The following is a 21,926-nucleotide window of genomic DNA, read 5'->3' as shown; positions in this document are numbered from 1 at the left end:
TACGACATCCACCCCTCCTCCTGCGTCGAGGCGTTTTGTAACCTGGTCATAAAAAGAGACTAGATTGGTCAGGCACGATCTGCCTGCCACGAATCCATGCTGGTTTCCCCTCAGCATAACTTGCCCTGCCGGGCTCTCACAAATGTGAGCCTTGATAATTTTTGATTGTTTTAAAAGCCTTGCTAAGTCAAGGTATACTATGCCCACTGCTTTCCCCTCATGCACAGAGCCAGTTCTCTCATTATAGAGGGCAATCAGGGTGGTCAGGTATGACTTGCCCTTGGTGAATCCATGCTGACTGTTCCTAATCACCTTTTCCTCCAAAGTGCTTAGAAACTGATTCTTTGAAGACCTTCTCCATGATTTTTCTGGGGACTGAGGTGAGGCTTCTCCTTCTTCCCTTTCTTTACAATGGGCACTATATTTGCCCTTTTCCATTCGTCCAGGACCTCCCCTGACATTTCATGTCCCCAACTCAAGTAAGAAGCTCCCCACTGCTCATGACATCTCCTCCCTTCCCCTCCAGCAGTAGCTCTTCTCCCCTTATCTTCCACCTTGTCCCTTTCTACTCACTTTGGGCACAGAAGGGATGGCCTACACAGTGCTGTTACTGTCCCAACCACTCCAGGCCTACTTCAGCTGGGGCTATGGGCAGTCACTGTGCGAGTACCCAGGCTCAGCCAGGAACAGTAGTAGCAACAAATGGGTTACCCTGCACATACTTCTGGGCTGACAGGGAAAACCGTAGGAGATGGGGCAAGGAGGAGGAACCTGTTTGCTTCCCTTATTCCCAGTTGAACGCAACTCCCTGAACAGTCTGGCTGAAGCAGGGCAGAAGTGGCTCCTGAGCTTTCCCTGTCCCCAGATCAGCCAAAAACAGTGGCGGGGGCAGGAAGGGCCACTGAGTGAAAGGAGGGGATACTGGGGGAAGGGATTCCTACCTGCTTCAGGGACTTAAGGAAAGTCCCTGGCTGCTGCTTTGGCAGCCTGGTCTGAAAGGGAGGGTGCAGCCACATCACTGAACCCCCTCTGGATCCACCCTTGTATAATGACACAATAAGTCATCCATGAATCATAACTACAAATAGATTTTTACAGTCTGAAGGCACAAGGGACAATCCTTGATAGTTTGAACTAATCAGACAGTAGGTAGAGGCAGGGGTGCCCCTTAGAAACTAACTGGTTCAGCAGCATAACCTTTCATAGGCAGCAGTCTACTTTGTCATGCTATCTGAAAAGAAAACAGAGTTTGTAATACTTACCTTGAAAAAACTGAAGGTCCTATGACTAACATGCAACATAAAAATAAAAATAACATTTTGTCAGCAAATTATACATATCGGTTGGAATGCAGAAGGCCCCAAACTGTCCCTGTATGCTAATGACTCATTAGCTTTCATTGTGCTATCAAAACACTTCGTCCCAAGAACAATGGAAATCAGCTATTTTGCATCATACTCTTGATATAAAATAAGCTACTCAAAATCTATCATTGGTTGGATTCATATTCCCACCCCCTAAATTTTCCGAAGTGATAGCTTCCAATTGCAAACATAGGAAATGGGGACTTAAACGTCAATATACCAGTTTTTAAAAAACCCTCTCAATGATCACAATTAGTAATTTTTGTATATTTGTGAGGAGGAATCTCAGCAAATGTTGACCATATTATCTGCTATTATCTGCTACTCAGAGACAGAATTTTTAAAAGAACCCATGTACAATATTGTTAATAGCCAAATGTCACAGTAAAAATCATGAAAAAAAGTCTTTGTACTATGATAAAATGTGACAGTGAACACTTACACATTCACTTTATTTATGGCAATTATTTACCTCCTGTGTGTATTAACAGTCTTTAGGAATAACTAGGCACTTATCTTAATTATTACAGTGAATAGAGAGCATGACACAGCCCATTTATAGATTTACACTTGATAAACTCCATTGACTTGAGCAGAATTACTCCTAGTCCATACTACCATGATATCAGAACCAAACTCAATACTTAAACAATCCAGTCTTTCAGTAAGCATTACTGAGCCAGTAACATGCAATTAACTCTTGTGTATTCACTGTTTTGAGGTCCTCTTTTTCATACAGAAATATACGAAAGAGGGAGAAATTGTAGGAAAAACATCAGTATTCACCATGAAGGGTACCCGCTATTCATCTAGGAGAGCATGCTCAGAATAGGAGGTTACTGTGGTGTTTTAGATACCAAAGTGATAACTGTGGGTAAAAGAGGATTTTTCAAATTGAACACCATAGTTCACAACACTGTCAAGGTTCAAAAACCTACATTTAGATCTACAATACCACTTGCTTTGGAAAAATGTGCATTTTGCTTTGTCCCTTAGCTTTGGCCATTTGATTCATTCCTATGAGTGTATGAACCCTACCTTTCCAAGGCAACAACATTCTTGTATGTTTCCTTTCAGTACCCTCCCTGGTCATGAAAATTGTGGAGGTCGGCAGAGCCAAGCAAAAGGGCATAGCAATAGCATTCTTGTAATCGTTTATATCTAGGAGGCTTCCCCCAATAATGAATTTAATTGATGGAAAGTGGCAACATTTCATAAAATGCATCAATGATCTGTAGCAATGGATGTTGATAGAAAAAGGTATAAAAGAAAAGACAGAAAGATTTAGTCCCAACCAGAACATCTCTCTCTCTCTCTCTCTCTCCCAAAGACTCTCTCATAGACACAAAAATTAAATTGGAAATGAATGGATTAATGTTCCTTTATTGGAAACTAGGTCTGGTTGGGTACAAAATAAAGCCACAATGGTTAATCTTCCTGACACACTTTTCAGGACTCTAAAGAGAAGATTCTAATGAGCAGGGATCAAAATTCAAGAACAGTTTGGGAAAGCAACAAGCTCTAACAATACGACTGCTGGCTGCACATCTCCTAGGATTCTGGTATCTTCTGTGACTTGTGATTCACTAGACCTTCATCATCCTCAATCTGAAAGAATCTTTTAGCAGACCAAGCCAGGAGAGGGACTCAGATGATCACCCCCACCAGCTTTGATCACCCCCACCAATCCTAAACGCAACCTAGAATGTGATCCTGGGTTCCTGCTATCATTCTTGTCTCATGTGCCCATTTCCTTCCTCATATTCTATTTAACTTTTCTTTTGATTTCTCTGATTGCCTTCTGCTTGATAAGAAATGGCTAAGAACACTACTTTTGCAACACTGCTGTGAGCCCAGGACCAGTGAGGCAGCGGAAAGCAATAACCCAAACAGCTGAAGACAGAGGTAGTTAGCCATGTTAATCTGAAGTTGGACAAAAGGCAGGGCAGTGGTACTAGCGAAGATTTGGAATGGCTTACAGGACTGTGTTGCGTCTGTGTTTTTCTAGTAGTGAGATTGCAAGTAACAATCAACACAAGAAACTTTAATAATAACAAAAAAAAGTGATTATGATGGGCTGGAGCTATTTTCCTCAAGAGAAAGTTACCTTTAACACTATCTAAAAGAGTGTCAGCCAAGAAATAATGATTTACAGTCCTTATAAAAGTCCTTTTCCCTTTCCTGGAGAGTATTAAGAGATAGTGTTAAAATGAAAGCCTTACTTAATACTTATATTTTCAAATGTTTAAACTGTTTTTCCTCTCTTTCTATTTTATTCTATTCCCTTCTATTTTAATCTCCATTTTTCCCCATGATATGGGTTTCCCTTGCTTTGTGCTATACATGCGTTCCTAGAAAATGGTGCATAACTTGAATTTGCATAAAGGGAACCAACTTTACAATGTAACAAACAGGAATATGTTTCAAGACCTAAACTGTACTGACCACCAGACCCATTTCTACCACATTTACAAGACAATTTTGGTACTCACCAACAGCAGACAGTATGCACAAGCACAAGGCACTATCATAATGGGGATGGCAACTACAGAAACACGTGTTGCAGATGAGTGGGGAGCACAGATCCACATAGGAGGCTATATTTTGGTGTTCGTCACTCCCACAATGCACCTCATAAAGCATCTAACTACAAGCTTCCACCATACCAAATCTCATAAGAGTGAATTTACCTCGCATATAACAAATTTTTGCTATAAAAAGGGACTTTGCATAAGAGCGGATTCACACGTACAGAACCTGCATAAATCAAGGGAATCCTGTACTAATCAGGCCAAGATCTCTGTACTCAAATCCTTGAACCAGCTTTAACTGCTCAGGTTTCTTAAGGAGTCATGTTTACATCTTCAGTTGTCAGGGGCCACTTATTTCATCAACATAGAATAACAACAGTTTCCTAATCACACTTCAGTTATTCTATCTGTGTTAGGTATTTGTTTTGTGGCAGCATCTCAAATTAATTGTGTTCAAAAGCACAAGATGACACAATCTCTGTCCCAAAGAGTTCAGACATTACACATTTAATAAACAGATGAAGAATGGGAGAAGTAATGCAACAAATAAGCTGATCATGGACAAGGTGAGCTTAGGCAGACACAAAAGTCATTTGAGTTTTACTGTGTACACATTTTCCCAAGCTTGTATTTTAATGGACATGATTTTTTTCAAGTAGGATAAATTTTAGAAGTGCAGGTTTCTGCTCAAAGACAGACCCAAGAACAACAATTATTTAATTTCCCTATTTATCTGTTATTAAGCTAAAACTGTATTTTGAATAATATCCTTTGAAAGGGAGAGAAAAAAAGACCAAGTAAAAAGTATTTTGCATGATATACAAAATGTTTAATTATACGTACACATGGAAGGTATGGCATCTATGTTGATCTAGTGCAGGAGTATTCAACCTCTGGCCTGCAGGCCAAATCTGGTCTGCAAAACCATGGCATCCAACCCACAGGGTTCCCCACAGGTCGGAAAATATACCAGTGGAGAAGCATTGGCAATTAATACCAACTCCAACCCCCCTTTCCAATTCCCAGGCCCCATGCAGTTCTCAGAGCTGGGCCTTGGCACCTTTCCCCAGCAGGGCTGGGTCAGAACTAGGTCATACCCCCTTGTCCCCCCAAGACTGCACCTCTGCCCCCATCTGCATGGCTGGATGGGGCCCCACAACACCCACCCTGGGCACCAGATCCAGCCTGGAGACAGAGTGGGTACAGCCTGGAGACAGATGTTCAGCCAATCAACCAAAAAGGTTGAACACCAATGATCTAATGCAGTAAAAGGGTAGAAGGCATATGAAGCCTAAAATAAAACATCAAAAAAGCTGATAATTTATATTAAGCTTGGGAAACTGGTTCTACAAACTACCTGATTATGTGGCTTTTCATACATCAGCTACTTTCTCACTGCTTTGACAGTTTCACAGTTGGTAGGGTCAGAAGGGACCTACGCAGGTCATCAAGTCCGACCCCCTGCCATGGACAGGAAAGGATGCTGGGGTCAAACGACCCCAGCTAGGTGATTGTCTGGCCTCCTTTTGAAGATCCCCAGGGTAGGGGCGAGCACCACTTCCCTAGGAAGTTGGTTCCAGCTCCTAGCCGCCCTGACTGTGAAGTAGTGCCTACCAATGTCTAGCCTGAACCTACTCTCAGTCAGCTTATGGCTGTTTTTCCTTGTAACTCCCAGTAGTGCTTGGGGGGAACAAAGACTCTCCCATTGCCTGCTGTTCCCCCTTGGCAAGTTTGTAGGTGGCCACCAGATCCCCTCTCAGCCTTCTCTTGTGGAGGCTGAACAGGTTCAGGTCCCGTAGCCTCTCCTCATAGGGCCTACCCTGCTGCCCCCTGATTATGTGAGTGGCCCTCCTCTGGACCCTCCTATGCTATCCACATCCCTCCAGAAGTGTGGTGCCCAGAACTGGACGCAGTACTCCAGCTGTGGCCTGACCAGTGCCGCATAGAGGGGGAGGATCACCTCCTTGGACCTGCTTGTGATGCATCTATGGAAGCATGACAAGGTGCGCTTAGCCTTCTTGACTGTGTCCTCAAATTGGCAGCCCATGTTCATCTTGAAATCAATAGTGACTCTAAGATCCTTTTCTGCCTCTGTGCTGACAAGAAGGGAGTTCCCCAGCCTGTAGGTATGCTGCTGATTTTTCCTCCCTTGGTGCAATACCTTTCTCCTAAAACAACCTGAAGTTGCATTTACATTTTTGGTGATGGCATTACAATGCTAATTCATATTGAATGTGTGATTCACTCTATTCCCCCAGATCTCTCTCAGCAATGCTGAGGTCAACCCCATTCAACCACCCAGCCAGTTATCCCCCATTCTTAGGGTTCTACTTAAAGCTCACTGAGGCGAAGGAAAAAATTGAAGGCCACTCGTGATGCCATTTTCAGAGTCTTTTTGTGGTAAGCACCTCCCCCCGACCTCCCAGATGCTGATCAGATGACAGGGGCTTGTCCAGGGGGGCTGGGTCCCCGATGCTGCTCACACTCCCAGAGGAGATTGTGGGGCTTGTGCTCTCCAGATTTGTGCATGGGGTGGAAGAAGGTTTCCCGCTGCAGGCTCCGGCTTCCCACCCTGCTGCCCTGCCCCCAGAGGGTCTCCACAGCCCAGTGGGTGGCACCCGGCATGGCAGAGTAGGGCAGAGATGTGTGATGCTGCCACCGCAAGCTCCACTCTGCCATGGCAAGGCGCCCCTGCCCACCCAGCAGCAGCAGGGGTGATGGAGCAGAGTTGTGCCCCTTGCTGCTGCTGGGCAGGCAGAGGGCACCTTGCCATGGCAGCACAGGGCTTCCAGCAATGGCAACAAGCTTACCTGCCTGGCCCTGCTCTGCCCTGCAACACTGGGTCCCACCCACTGGGCTGTGGAGGCCCCAGGGGGAGGGCAGCAAGCCCAAGCCTGTAGCAGGCAACCCACATCCACTCTCTACCCCATGGGCTCTGCTCCAGCCATACTGCCCATGGAGGAGGGGGAGCCAGGCTCTGCACTCCACTGTGCTGCAGCATCCACTGCCTCCCACAGCTGGGCCTCGGGCACTGCTACAGGGGCAGGGGGCTGTGGACTCAGGTCCCTGGCCCCATAGCTCTTGCAACTGGGGGCCCCTCCAGCAGGGCTAGGGGTGTGGGGGAGTTGTGGGTGGGGGGTGAGTGGCACCAGCAGGTCCCAGGGGGCTGTGGTTGGGGAGTAAGGAGTACCAGCAGGCCTGGGGGGCTGTGGGTGGGGAATGAGGGGCAATGGCATGGACAGGGCACTGAAATATCAGGGTTGCTCAGCACCACAAAAGCAGTGGCAGGGACAGCCACAGCTGGACCCACATCCTGGTAAGCCAAGGGGGCTGGGGAAGCTTTGATTTTCCATGATTAAAAAACCCAAAATCAAACACCAAAATGTATAGGTATTTAGAATTTATTTTATTATAATGACTGAGGCACTCCTGGGTTTCCAAACTGCTTTTAAATTGTATGTATATCAATAAAACATTGTGTTCAACTGATAGCAGTAAATAGAGGGGGAGAGACAGAGAGGGAGAGAGAGAGAGAATTTCATTTTAAATCAGAGAATTTACAGGGGGAGGGGGGAATTAATCAGAGAATTTGTGATTTTTAAACAGAGAAAACCAGTATCCCTGGTGACTGGAAACTAGTCTATACCCATAGCAGAACAGAAGTTGACACACAGGCTAACTTAAATATGACAGAACCTGGTCTAAGATTTGCCCAACCCTCCCTTCCCCACACCAAAGGGCAAATGTGTGTTCTCTTGGCTACCAATCTAAAACTATGCGGTTTATAGAAAACTGCCTACCTTCGATCAATTCTGCCTCAGGCTTCTTGAATGTCTGTGCCTAGCCTTAGAAGTTCTTTAGCCTGAGATCAGAAGATTATTCCTACCTTATTTTGTATTTCTATAAAATGAAACACGCTTGCTAAATGGTTAGCCACATACATAAAATTTCATTACTCTGTACTCCTAAATAACATGAAAGAATATCAATTGGACTGCTACATTTACATCAAATGTCAGTTTTACATGGATAAATGACTACCTTTCAGATACAAAAGCTTTAGTAAAATACTCATTCTCCAGGAAAAATACATTTGGCATGCCAAAAAACAGTTTTATTTCAACATGACTAAAATATGATTTATGAAAAGTCACCGCTGAATACCTTTTTCCTAAATTCAGACATACCATTTTGTTGCAACAGACATTATTAACATACTTAGGTTCTCCAGTGTAATAACTACAGCATAGCAGACATGTAAGACAACTTGAATTTAAAATGTCACATCAGCTTTTTATAAAACTACCAACTATTTGAATCCATAGAATTATAATGTAATAAAACAAACATCTTTGACACTGATCGCAGAAAATTTTAGATAAAATAGCAAGTTGCAAACTCCAGTTTGCATACTTGTAAAATCTAAGTTGGCGTTGAAAACTATTTATCTCCGATTTCCCACATATCTTTATAAGATCTTGTTTTCAGCTGCCTGTAATTTTGTCAGACTTTAACCATTTGGAATAATGTTCTCTCTTCTAAGTATGTTTTTCAAACTGATTTTATTTTGTTTTGTTTTCCTTTTCTAATATCAGCAAAAACAGTTCAGCTGTTTCCAAGAACAAAGCTTCAGGAAAAATGTACTGTTTTATCAGCATTAAAATATTCTAGTGACATTTTCTTTGAAAAGCTGCGACAGTAATGGCTATTAAGCAAGTAATGAGAAAAGAGTCATACTTGCAGAGGAGTGGAGTGTCCATTAGTGAATAATCTCCTCTAGTACCTGGTATATAAGATTTCTGAGTTTCAACAGTTCTATACGGTAAAAACACGTGTCAGTATAGCACTGGCAAACTGTCTTACCCTTTCTAGAATGGTAACCTAATATTGCTAACAATATTGACAAGAGACAGAGATAAGTACTGTATGGATAAAGATTCCAGCATATCTGATGACCTAGGAGAGTGTCAAAATAATACTGTATGATGTGTGTTGTGGGGGGGTCCCCAATTTACTTATTATAAAAACCTAGGATATTACAAACACACACACACTTAAAAGAACTATATTCAGGTTCCAAAATAAAAGTGCTCAAAGATTAGGAAATACTAAAATAAAGATTGCTTGTGCAAACTTAATTTGAACTCTTGTGCATATGCATTCTGATACAATCTTTAATTACGTGGGCACATTCTGTTCTTCCACAGGACCCCTATCTCATTCAATACACAGAAATACACAAAATGGACAGTGCTCAACTCACAAGCAGCTATTCAATATTTTGTTTCTAACTCTTGTTCAGCGTGTGGTTCCATGTTTTAATCAGAATATAACACCACCACGCTCTGAAGGAAGAATTACTTATTTTCTTATCAACCTTTCAATGATGCATCACTACCATATCTGAGTCTTTCACAAATATTAAATTTGTTTTCACAACAAATCTATTAAAAAAGGGACATTATGGCCATGTCTATGAAAAAATGAAACACAGAGAAATTAAGTTCAAGAGACTACTCTAATTATGGATACCCCAACTTGAGATACGTATCTGAATTTTCAGAGTACACATTATTATACAGTACTTTTTATGTACAAAGCAGAGCTTTGGGAGTATTCAGTGCTTCTGCAAATCAAGTACCTTTGGTCTTAAGTTAGGCACCCAGAAAATAAGAAACACAAAGGTAGTGACTACTAATGAAAAGTTTGATTTAAGTAATTTTATCACAAACAAATTCTATGGCAGCATAGCATCAGGGATATAACTGAGCTCTCCAGGACAGAGTACTACTTACTGCCCTTCCTTCAATTCACTCTCTCATTCATCATTACACACCTTCCAACTTCTACAGCCACAGAAATAGGGCTCCTATAAACAGAAATCTTCTTCATTACACAACCCTGATTCAATCTCAGAGCAGGTCCCATCCTACCCAATTTCTCTCCCAAAACCCACGTGCACTCTTCTGATTTTTGACAACATATTTCTTTTTAATTTCTCTAATATTGGGGACATTTTTAATGTTTTTTTTAATTAAATTGCTTCACCTCAGTTCCGCTGTTGTGTTTGTAGGTACCAAATGCACTTAGTATACTTTCCAGACTTAACTGGATGAATCACTAACTAAAATATATTACCAATATGCAGAAAGCCAACAGGAATGAGATAAAGGACTAATCAAACAAATTTTGACTTCACAAGTATAAGAATTAAGAAATGCCAAAAGTTAGATGTAAACGCTGCAAATCACAAATATTTCTTCATCCATATGAATAAAAAGAACAAAACAAGAAATAAGGGTCTGACGCAGTAAAAAGGGGGTAGAGATTCAAATAATCTAGGTACAGCCTATAAACTAATCGAAGACTGAGATGACAATACTTACTAAGAAGAACAATAACCATTCTCTAATATAGGGATGGCCCACCTGCCACAACGGACATGGGCAGTCTCTGGGTGTGATATGCAGCATTACAATGGTGGATAGGGCAGGAAGCAGAAAGCAGAGCAGCTGATGGGACAGGGAGCACAGGGCAGGAAGCAGAAAGCAGAACAGTGGACTGAGCAGGGGAAGGGAATCAGTGGCACTTGGGAAAGGTGCAGAGCTAATTTGTCACATACCTGCCAAAAAGATTGGCCCCCACTGCTCTAATACATGCAACAGGAAGTAAACACCAAAGCAGGAAAAGAGCTATTCTAGTCAAAGGACAATGTTGATACAAGAACAAATGGGTATAAACAAGCCATTAATAAAAGTGTAAATTAAAATTAGAATGAAGTTTTTAACCAGAGGAATGAGGTTCCAGAAAAAGTCTTTCAATCTAAATAATAGGAGCAAAAAAATCCAGTTTCTTTTACAATGGAACTTGACCAGTTTATTACAGGAAGTATTTACTGCTGTTGCCTAATATAATAGGGGGCTGAACTTGATAACCCAGGAATTCCGTTCTAGTCCTTTGTCCCCAGTTCTTGTCAGCAGCATTAAGGAGAATCAGAAAGACAAACATTAATTTTCCCTTTTAACATCAACATTGGGTTAGAGCTTCTATTTCTAATGTATCTACTAACCCCAGGATGATTCAAAATATGGAGACCCCCAGCAAGGGCCCAGTGACATGACTTAGAAATTCAGCATTCCTGCCCATTCCAACAGCAAGCAGGAATAGTGGAGAGTATAGGCTTTATTTAAAAAAAAAAAGTCGTGATCCAGGAGCTCACAGGTAGGCTATCACCTTAAGAGTTCCAAAACTAGTTCTGACTAGTAAACTGAGTCTCTCTGGCTAATAGGTGTCTAGCACATTTTTCAAGTGCAAAGTATGATACACACAAACCATTTTATAAGTTTCCCATGGTGTCAAAAATGTAATAATGCCAAACCTGACAAAAGTCGCAATGAAAGAAACGGAAATTGCTGTTAAAGACTAAAACTAAATAAAATACCAGCACCTGGCGCGAACAACACTCCATCTGTTCTCTTATTTGAATTATGGGGGAGGGGGAGATCTTACCTGTCCCAAAGTCTCAGACTCCTGCTGCTTTTGCTTTGCTTTGAATCCAGCTCCTACAGCCAGGCAGCATGGGGCTGCTCCTGATGCAGCAAAGATTCCGGGGGGCACCATTCCAGTATCCCCTCTAGCTGGCACTTGGAGCTGGTGCCCCTTTTTCCCCTTCCACCCCACCATCAGTTAAGCTACTGGTTTATGTCATGACTATTTTGGTTATATTGTGCTGGTTATACATGAAACATGTTATACTACTGGAATGCAAAATATGACCAAATGATTCATAAGAATATAAAATTAGTAATGCTACAGTCAGTGCCTGAAAGTGAGATCATGGCAGGCCCCAGAATTTTTACAATGTTGATGATAAAATATTTTCAAATCTTAATCAGGCCTGCTAACCTAGAAGCTCTTGTGATTTGGGGGAAATGTCCAAATACAGATTTTCAGTGAACTGTGTCAAATGAATCCAAACTGCGTCTAACACTGACTTTTTAAAGAATCCTGGTGGAGGGATCAAGGAAGGAGTAACAGATATCCTCATAGATACAGATAGTTTCCAGAGGTAAAACGTACACTTCCAGCTGTGAAATGTCTGAGTACGTAAGCCAAAACATCCAAGAGAAACAATATTAAGACTGAAAGGACTGGTCAGCTTTCAAAGACACAAGAAGAAATAGTGCCAAAAGACATACAAAGCTTTACTCTCTTGAGTCTTTTAAGGGAATTTGTCAGTGACATCAAGAACAATACCACAGCTATAAATACTACCTAGGATGAAACCTGATCTGAACTACCTTCTTTCTTACTTTGAAAACATATTACTGCCTCTTGCCAAGATGAGCAAAGAAATCTGTCAGATAAATAGCAGACTTATGTATGCAAATTATCAATTCACTGGATCATCACTCAATAAAAGAAAGTAAATACTGCCCAGAATTTATGTAAATATGTGCTTATTAAAGCAAAGATTATTATCTGCATTATCTGGACTTCAGCAAGTGATAAGCTGGTGAATGCAAATGTAGCAGTTGTCTAGGGATATTGTCACCTTCAAGCGTCTTGAGTTACACTGATCGATAGTTTTATTGATATTAAAATGTCCTATCAATATCTTAGAATAAACCATTATTTTGTGATATGGTTTGTTGTGAAAAAAGTAATTTATTAATTTGATTAACTGATTCTGAATAAAGTTGAGTTAAATTTATTATTTGAACTATTGCAAGGATGAGTAAACAGTGTTTATTTTCATTCTGAACTTCTAAAATTGCCATAACTTTTCATTTTTGTAACTTTAAGCTCAGTTAGCAAGAACTACAAGAACCAAATAATGGTTAATAATTAAAATTATTTACCCTGTTTCTGCTCTACTTGTGTAAGCTTTACAGCACGAACTCTCCAAATTTAGGATGGCATAGACCATATTTTCAGAAAGAGAAGGTCTTATGGATCAATTTCTTTCTTGAAGAAATTTCTTTCTTGATGCTATTTCACAGGTTGAAATAAGGAAAGGAGTTCAAACCTCTAGGAAGTACTCTGTAAACAATCATTAGTCTACAAATAGAAAATAAGAGATGAGATAGAGAAGATTTTCAACCCCTTATTAGTACACCCATCAGTTGATTCAAGATTAAGTTCTCTTTGCAGGAGTCTTCCTGGACTTCAGCAAAAAGATGAGAACCCTTGTCAAAGAAGGTCTAGGAAGCTGGGGATTCCCTTTAAGGAAATCAGGCTCTTAAAACAATTATTACAGGAACTTTTACCACTGGCACTTGACTCGGAGAACTGGGAATGGGGAGGAAATAAACATTTTTGGAGGGGGACGGGAGGGTTGGAAGTATCACAGCCAACTAAGTCATTTTGAGCAGTCAGGATCAGACTGAACTTTTCTGCTTTGATTTTTCTTCAGGAGAAAAAGCAAATGGGTATGTGAGAGGAAAGCCACGGATCACTCAAGCCATCTCCTCTTTGTATTAACTGCAAAACCAAAGATGCTTGGCCTCTTAGCTGTTAAACATACACTGTTAGTTTGTCCCATCTCCAGCAGAAACTCCATAGGGACAGAAATTACAGATTTCATAGATTTCATAGACATTAGTGGCTGGAAGGAACCTTGTGAGATCATCGAGTCCAACCCCCCACCATAGGCAGGAAATCAGCTAGGATCAAGTGACTCCAGCAAGAAAAACATCCACGTGTTTTTCGAAAGAGTCCGGAGTAACTGCTTGTACCACCTCTGGGTGGAGTCTGGACACTCGCACTGTAAAGAACTTTTTTCTTATGTCTAGTCCTACTTGGCCTTCCTGGAGCTTATGGCCACTAGACCTTGTTATCCCTTGGGAAACTGTGGTGAACAGGTGTTCTCCCAGGTCCTGATGTACCCTCTTATGTAATTATAGGCTACTACCAAGTGTCCTCAAACGGCCTGCCCTCCAGGCCTTGGATCATATGAGTGACTCACCTCTGCACTCTCTCAAGCTTTTCCACATCCCTCCTGAAGTGGGGGGCCCACAACTGGATGCAGTACTCCAGCTGCGGTCTCACCACAGCTGAGTAAAGCAAGAGGATGACATCCCTGGTTTTGCTTGAGATGCATCAATGGATACACACCAAAGTTTGGTTTGCTTTGCCAGCCACAGCATCTCATTGGTGGCTTATATTCATCTGGTGGTCAGTCAAGACCCCCAAGTCTCTTCTGGTCATTGTGCTAGTGAGCGTAGCACTGCTGAGCCTGTAAGTATGTTGAAGGTACTTCCTACCAAGGTGCAGCACTCTACACTTCTCTACACTGAAGGCCATCAGGTTTTGGTCAGCCCACCGTGACAGCATGTCCAAGTCAGCCTGTATCCCCAGCCTGTCCTGCAGTGTGACCGCCCTCCCACATAAGTTGTTGTCATCCAAAATTTTGCCAGTTCACATCTGACTCCAGAATCCAGATCATTATTGAAGATGTTAAATAGTGCCGGCCCAAGTACCAAGCCCTGAGGGATTCCACTGCAGTCACACTGCACCATGTTGATTTGCTCCCATCAGCTAGTACTTTTTGGGTCTGACCCCATAGCCAGTGGCCTAGCCATTGAACTGTAAGATGATCAAGGCCACAGTTCCCCAGCTTAACCATGAGAACATCTTGGGGAACTAGGTCAAAGGCTTTCTTGAAATCCAGATATATGACATCCACATCATCTCCCTTGTCCAGGGCACGTTTTACCTGGTCATAGGAGGAGATGAGGTTGGTCAGGCAAGACCTTCCAGTCACAAAGCCTTGCATTCAAATGCTTGCCTTCCATTAGTCTGGTATTGATGAATCCCTTGACAATTTTCTCCAGGATTTTTCCAGGGATGAACATCAGACTGATTGGTCTATAATTCCCTGGGTCATCCCTCCTCCCTTTCTAGTTTATATATAAACCAGTATAAGTGATTGGAAACTGGTTCAAATTTGTAACACAACACAAGTTCAGTGCACATAAACTGTTTTCTAAATGGCCAAAACCAGTTTAAGATAAACCTTGAAGACCTGCTCCATGATTTTCCAGTGATTGAGGAGAGGCTGACCAGTCTGACCAGTTCCCTGGATCCTCCTTTTTCCCCTTTCTTCAAGATGGGCACTAGGGGCTTTTTTCACATGTGAAAGCACTGCAGCACCAGGCGCTCTGAAAAGCACCCGGTGCTGCAAGTCATACAGTTGCAAAATATAAGTGGCAAAACGTGTGCCAGCACAAAGAAAGTGGCGGCGGTGCACTTTTGAACTAAAACTCCTGGAAGGTGCTTTAGTTCAAAAGCACAGCGCTGCAATTTTCTGCACACTGATATGCATTTCGCCACTTACACAACTGCATGCAGCGCACAGCAGTGTGCGTCAGTTAGCATGCAGAGCAGACTCGATTAATCGGTGGATCTCCAGTGCGTCATGGAATGAAAAGGTACGTGTATAAATACCCTAGATTTGCCCTTTTCCAATTGTCTGGAACCTCCCCCAATCGCCGTATTTTCAAAGGTGATGGCCAGTGGCTCTGCAGTCATATCAGCTACCTCCCTCACCACCTTCAGGTGCATCCCATCTAGCCCCATGGACTTGTATATGTCCAGGTTTTCTAAATAGTCCCTAACCTGTTGTTGTGCCTCAGTTGGCTGCTCACCTTTTCCCCACACTACGCTGTCACGTGCAGTAGTTTGAGGCTGACCTTGCCTGTGAAGACTGAGGTGAAAAAGGCATTGAGTACTTCAGCTTTTTCTGCATCCTCTGTCACTGGGTTGCCTCCCTCGTTCAGTAAGGGACCCACACTTTCCTTGATCCTCCTCTTGTTACTGACATGCTTGTAGAAACCCTTCTGGTTACCTCCTCCTGGAGCACCTGAATGAACACCCTGGCTTTTCTTCTTCCCTTTCTTCCACTTACTCCCAGCAAACTGCTTGCAAATTTCTCCCCTGTTTGCTGTCCCTGTTCATTCAGGGAATCTCCTTTTATACCGTGCTGGGCCTGGACTTATCAGTTTCCCATTCCTCCTCAGTATGTGTTCATCTGTGAGGACAGCCTCATACAGTCATGACCACTTGCAACTATAGATTTCCATCACCAACATTCACTGCATCATGTATTTGTACATGAAATTTAACATTTCTGTTTGTTTAGCTTTCTCACAACAACCTCAGTACTTTCTAAAGCATCTCTGATCATGTTCTTCTATTATTTTGCATGAAATGACTACATCATCCAAATAGACCACAGTACCTTTTATACTGTCAATACTATGTTGTTAGTCTCTGCCTTAATCAGAGTAGAACTTTTCTAGAAGTGTAAACTGCAGGGCATTTAGACTCAGTTCTAATCTGTACTCTACTGAAAGCCTCTCTACAGCATCTCAACTTGTTTTGGTGTCCTGTCCCTGCAAATATGCATTTTTTACACAATAGTGAATACTTTTTTCCACTGATACTATTGCAGAGGACATTTTTTCCAGTTTAGGTACCCACAAATCTATTTTATATATTCTTTAAGGTAAATACACTCATATTTGTAAGCTCTGACTTTTACCTTCTACAGTCTGTGACTTTTAGACTTAAACTCAGGGTTGAGCAATACAGCTTACTACACTGTCCAATTTTAAAGCACTAAACATTCTATTGGCTTCCAAGTTGACAGCCTACTCATACTGCACTGAAGAGTAGTTCATTACTGCCATAAGAAATGCATCTAAGTTAGCAGTGAAACTGTCATCCTTTGTTCATGCTGTGCACACTCTGCTGAGATTTGCAAATTCTTGCTAAATGATAGGATCAATTGTTTTTCATACATCTTTTTGTATATGCTGGACATTGCCATGGCTTGTATTGGCTGTCAAAGTGCATGCAGCTCCTTGTTCTGTTCTTGTTTACTCTGACTCTGAGATCCACATGCAATTATAACTCATGCATCTTCTCCTGTACGATTTTGGATACATAAATAATATCCAAAAGGTTTCTTGCCTGAATGGATGACTTTTGTTGCTTGGAAATCTCTAAATGCCGCTTATAATTCCATCAAGACGTGGCAGAAGAGTACAGAGCGGGAAACCTTAAGGAGACTCCAAAGACGCGTCCACATAGGGCGCAGATAATGCAAAAGGTGGTGCTAGGGAGAGCAACCTGTTACAATGGGATTTGATCATTTTCTAAAAGGGATCATTATGCTAGCAGGGGACCAGACTCTGTGACCTAGGAAATCCCAGTTGCCCTGGTCAGACCCAGCAAGCTCAGAGGCAAGATCCAGCTGAAATAAGGGGGAGAGAGAAGTTGTCAATCCATTAAACCAGTGAATGGACAAATTGGTGGTGATTTTAGGAATTAGAATTGATGGTCAGTAACTCGGGACTTTTAACTAACAGACTATGATTATACAACTAACCAGTAAATTATTTGGTGATTATATGGGGAACTGATGAATTGTCAGGTGATTAGGCAAGCAGAAGAGATAAGTAACTAATTTAATGCAAGTAAAGACCCTATGAAGTGATGAAAACTGTAAAAAAAAAGTGGTACTGAAAGGAAGAGAACTATTTCTAAAGAGTTTTTTTCCGTGATTAATAACAAAACTTAGTAATGTAAGCCACTTCATCTATTTCTAAGGCCCTTTCAAAAGCCAACTTTTGAAAGAGGCAAGCTGTACTGCTTTGGTTACTAATGCAAAGGAAAAAGGGGGTTGATGAAAAATGCACTTAGTATGAAGCAAAACATTTTTAAAAATCCTACTGGGGTTAAGATGTCAGAGCGCCTTCCTGACTACTTCCTGCTCCTCTGGCTAGCAAGTAATAGGAGTTGGAATAAATATGTGCATGAGTGGACCCAGGATTAAGAAAAAGGGGGTGCTGCAGATACCATCTACTGCCCCTCAGACCATGGGGCAAGGCATGGCTGGAGTCCTTGGGCCAGCAGGAGACACTGCAGGGAAGGAGGGCTAAGCAGGGAGCGGGGACAAGGAGAAGGACTCTGAAGGCCACTACCTACTGTCCCTGCCTCAGGCCAGCTTCCCAAACAACCTCTTCCCATTGCCCATGGATGGAGTAGGGCAGGAGTAGCTCTGGGGTTCCCCACAACCCCAGGCCCATGTCAGTCAGGGACAGCAAGCAGGGTCTGCACCCTAAGAAAACCCTGAGGGGAAGACAGAGATTTGCCACTGAGTACCAGAGACGAGGCCTTACCTACTCCAGGCACTCAAAAAAATGTCCCTTGCAGCTGTTGCTGCCCTAATCTGGTCTGTACATCTCAGTTGTTCCTCTAAAAGCAGCAGCACGGTGTTCATGCACCTGGATGCTGCTGCAGTAGCAACAGCACAGAGCTGCTTCTGCTGCTGAGGCACAGACTCTGCAGGGATCAGAGAACCATTCTGGCACCCTTAAGTCAGCACCTTAGGGCTGGTGTGCCACACACTCCCAGTAAGTTACTCTATGGCTTCACCTTTCCTGTGCCTGCTCCCTATTCATCCACTGTCCCCTGCCAGTCTGGGGGCTCCATCCATGCTTTGCCACTCCCTTTCCCCCATGGTCTGACCTCAGCACTTATCTGGAGTGTCCAGGCATCCAGGGCCATAGAGAAATGGAGCTAGCCATCATGACTTCTGAAGAGCTGTTTCCAGCATGCAGTGCAAGCAGGGTACAACTGTGCCACTGCACTCCCTGATCCACCTCTGAATGTATGGTAACTAGAAAAATACTGTGAACATACAAATATCTTGATAAAATTCACAATGAGTATCCAATGCTCCTCTGTGATCTTTTGAACTCTTCCTCAAAGAAACAGAACCTGCTTTTTCAAAGCAAGAAGGGTAGGGAAGACTTACTTATTTGCAACAAAATCTCTGCAGGGCCACTTTAACAAGCTTTACCAGTCTAGGTCTATTCCTTCAGACTATTGAATGATAGGCCTCCAGAACCTTATCTTGTAGTTTTTTGTTTTTGTTTTTTTTCTTAACACAAGTTCTGAAAAGCTTTATCCAAAGCCTGTTTGGTAAGCTTCTCATCTTTTACAGAAGCAATGATGGACATCTGCTTGATCAGATTCTCCTAACATCATGACCTTAACCAGAAGGTCCACCACCTCCCGAATATACTCATAACTATTAGAGAGTTCAGGGTGCAAATAAGGAATCCAGCAGAAAGTGAAAACTAGATGTTGTGATCTACTAGAGAGACTGGCACTGGTGCTTGGGGAGTTAACATCCTGCATCAGGGGTGTTCAACCTCTGGCCCATGGGGTTCCCTGCAGGTCAGGAAATTTGACAGCAGGGGAGTGGTGGTTATTAATGCAGCCATCCTTCCCCCCCCCACCCCCAAATCCTTAAATCCCATTCCCTGCACAGCCAGTTGGAGCCAAGCTATGCCCCCTTCCCCTGTGGGGCTGGACCATGCCCCCCAACTTCTAGACTGGCACACCCCCTTCCCTCCTGTTGGGGCTGGGCTATGCCCCCTTCCCTCTCGGGGAGTAACCTGGGTCCTAGCTATGCCCCCTTCCCATGTCCAGGGCTAAGTTATGCCCCCGTCCTTCTCTGCAGGACCAGGTTGGGGCCTTGCCATGTCCCACTTCCTCTGCAGGACTGGGCCATGCTCTCTTCCCTTCCATTAGAACTGGGCCATGCCTCCTTCCTGCCATGGGACTGGGTTGGGGCCTGGCCATGCTCCCTTTCCTGTCCACAGGGCTGGAGCAAGTTTCTTTCTGATGCAGGGCTGTTCTGAGGCCAGTCTGTCCCCTTTTTCCCTTCCTTCTCCCCCTCCATCCCACCTCTACATGGCCAGATAGTGCCTGCTGTGTCCTGCTGGACATTGGGCATTGGATCAGGAGCACCAGCTTGACCAGGAGCACCATGGATGGACTGGGCACTGCCAACCTGGCCTTCTGGGAAGAACATTTGGGTACCACTGTCCTAGATTAAAAGAACTTAACCAGACAGCAGTCTCCAGTTTCTAAGCCAACATGTAATTCTTCTTGAACTTCTGCCAAGATCTTTCAAGAACACCAGCTGACAATTTCAACAAGATGTCTACAAGTAGATTGCACTGACTATAACCCTCTGAGATGCACAGAATCAGAATCTTACTTGGTATAAGTCAGAATCATCTAAAAGACCCTGTTTGACCAAGTATATTCCTAGTTTTCAAAACCAATCCCAGGGCACTGCTGTTTCAGTCAATGTCTACGTAGTAGAACATGTCTTCTTCACCCAGCTAATTATCTCGGCAGTCTTCTTGTTCATGTCCTAGCCGTTTTTCTTGGGAGCAGACTCTCTTGTACTCCCTCCCTCTAAATATAAGAGAATAGGCAGAGCTGTTGCTTGATACTACTAATGGAAGTGGTAGCTGGCAAGGAGTGGATCACTGGAGCTACTGGCTGAAGGCGAGTTTGACATGTGAGTCTATTCACAGTGAGCAAAGAAAGCTAGGGATGAGAAACCCCTGCTTGTTTGGAAAACATCTCCTAGCCAAATGATCAAATATTGGAGGTAATGCTACAATGACAGAAGTACTCAATTTAAAGCACTAATGAAAACAAAAGAAGAGATCAATAAGTCCATAAAACCATTCCCACCATAACCTGTTTGAATTTTAGCCAGCGATACATGAAAAAACGAATGTCTGGAATTGGTAATCGCTTGGCACTAGTTCTATTTAAAGCAACTGGTGATTAGTAAAGCTTGAAGTTCTTTAAAAAAAATTATTCTGAAGTGAATATTAGTGCTGAAAGTACATTTATTTACTATTTTTCTCTTTATTGTTGCCTTTTCCTATGTTCACAATGAATCCGTTCACTGTGGATGGTTTAAAAATTAATGAGAATAATGATATATGTAACAGAATAATTTTCTTTTTGATTAAAAACTCAAAAGGAACCAGAGTTAGACTTTGACAAACCCCCAAATCATACCAAACACTTCAAATATGACATTAAAAGGTACTGTCCCTGCCCCAAGGAGCTCACAATCTAAATTAGATTGGGTGGAGTGGCAGAAGGCAATGCCAACTTAATTTGATTACTCTTCTCATGTAAGCTTGAAAATAAATTAGTTTTATGAAGGTTTAAATACAGCTTCTCATATGAGATGACTGAGGACCAGATGAGATGACTGAAATTTATTTAAAGTGTTATCAAAAGCTAGAAATATATTTAAATCATTAAATGGTCATGTAACTGTAAATGGAAGAGAATATTTAGATATTATAGGTTTTAAATCATAAGCCAGATTCTGCAGCTGAAAATCTGGTCCAATATCATGTCAGATTCCCATACTGATTAAATGTTGATTTCAGCTGGTGATTTAATTGCAGAGATGACTCACTATCTAGGTAGAATGAACAGATATCATCTGAAGTCATATGTTCATTCTGGGTGAAAGCTTTTATCTATTTACACATGTATGATATAGTTGATAGCAGGATTTAGAAAACCTTCAATTATCAGACAGCACACATGGGTCAAAATACATGATTTCTCATTGGATAGAATGACTGCACAAAACTGTTTTACTAAACAACTGAACATGCCAGATTATGCAGACAACAGGCCAAACTGTATTTCATTACACACAAAACCCCCAATCAAATGCAGTGAACTTGAACAAATCTAAACAGCAAAGTCAAGTGGTGGTTTCAAAAGTGTTATGAACATAATTTTGCATTTTTCTTTATCATGATGTCTCTCTCAAAGTTATGCTTCCATTACTGATGCCTACAACTAAAAAGTCAAAATGAATAAGTTTTGTTTGGACTGAAATATTATCTTTCAAATCTTGCCATATTTGGGTTTCGTTTCTTTGTTTCCCTAAAATGAATGTTCCAACTCATCATTGTGTTAAGTTGGCAGACATTAGAGGGGACATGCAAAACAGTTGTTGTGGATCAGCTGATGCTCTGTAGTCCTTCTCACGTTTCAAGTTAGCATAATTTGGTAGCTTCTCCATGGTATCTTTATTACATACCAAATCTCCCTTAGTTATGATCACTTACTTCATCAGTGACTTGGATGAGGGGGTAGAAAGCACCCTGTTCAAGTTTGC

The 21,926-nt window shown here is 42.3% G+C and overlaps 1 protein-coding gene and 1 long non-coding RNA gene across 2 annotated transcripts in view; one reads left to right on the top strand and one right to left on the bottom strand.

The window, feature by feature from the left end:
* RIMS2 (regulating synaptic membrane exocytosis 2) overlaps nucleotides 1-21,926 on the bottom strand; it is an 867,608-nt gene that overhangs the window by 808,403 nt on the left and 37,279 nt on the right. The window lies entirely within an intron of this gene.
* LOC109321219 overlaps nucleotides 15,908-21,926 on the top strand; it is a 23,592-nt gene continuing 17,573 nt past the window's right edge. Inside the window, exon 1 of the long non-coding RNA XR_002104000.1 lies at nucleotides 15,908-15,918. This is a non-coding gene — a long non-coding RNA (uncharacterized LOC109321219). The remainder of the gene's footprint in view (nucleotides 15,919-21,926) is intronic.

Source organism: Crocodylus porosus, unplaced genomic scaffold (genome assembly GCF_001723895.1).
Source record: "Crocodylus porosus isolate Cpor-Errol unplaced genomic scaffold, CroPor_comp1, whole genome shotgun sequence".
Lineage (NCBI taxonomy): Eukaryota > Metazoa > Chordata > Crocodylia > Crocodylidae > Crocodylus > Crocodylus porosus.
The sequence above is the reverse complement of the archived record's forward strand: the minus strand, read 5'-3'. Positions and strand labels throughout refer to the sequence as shown.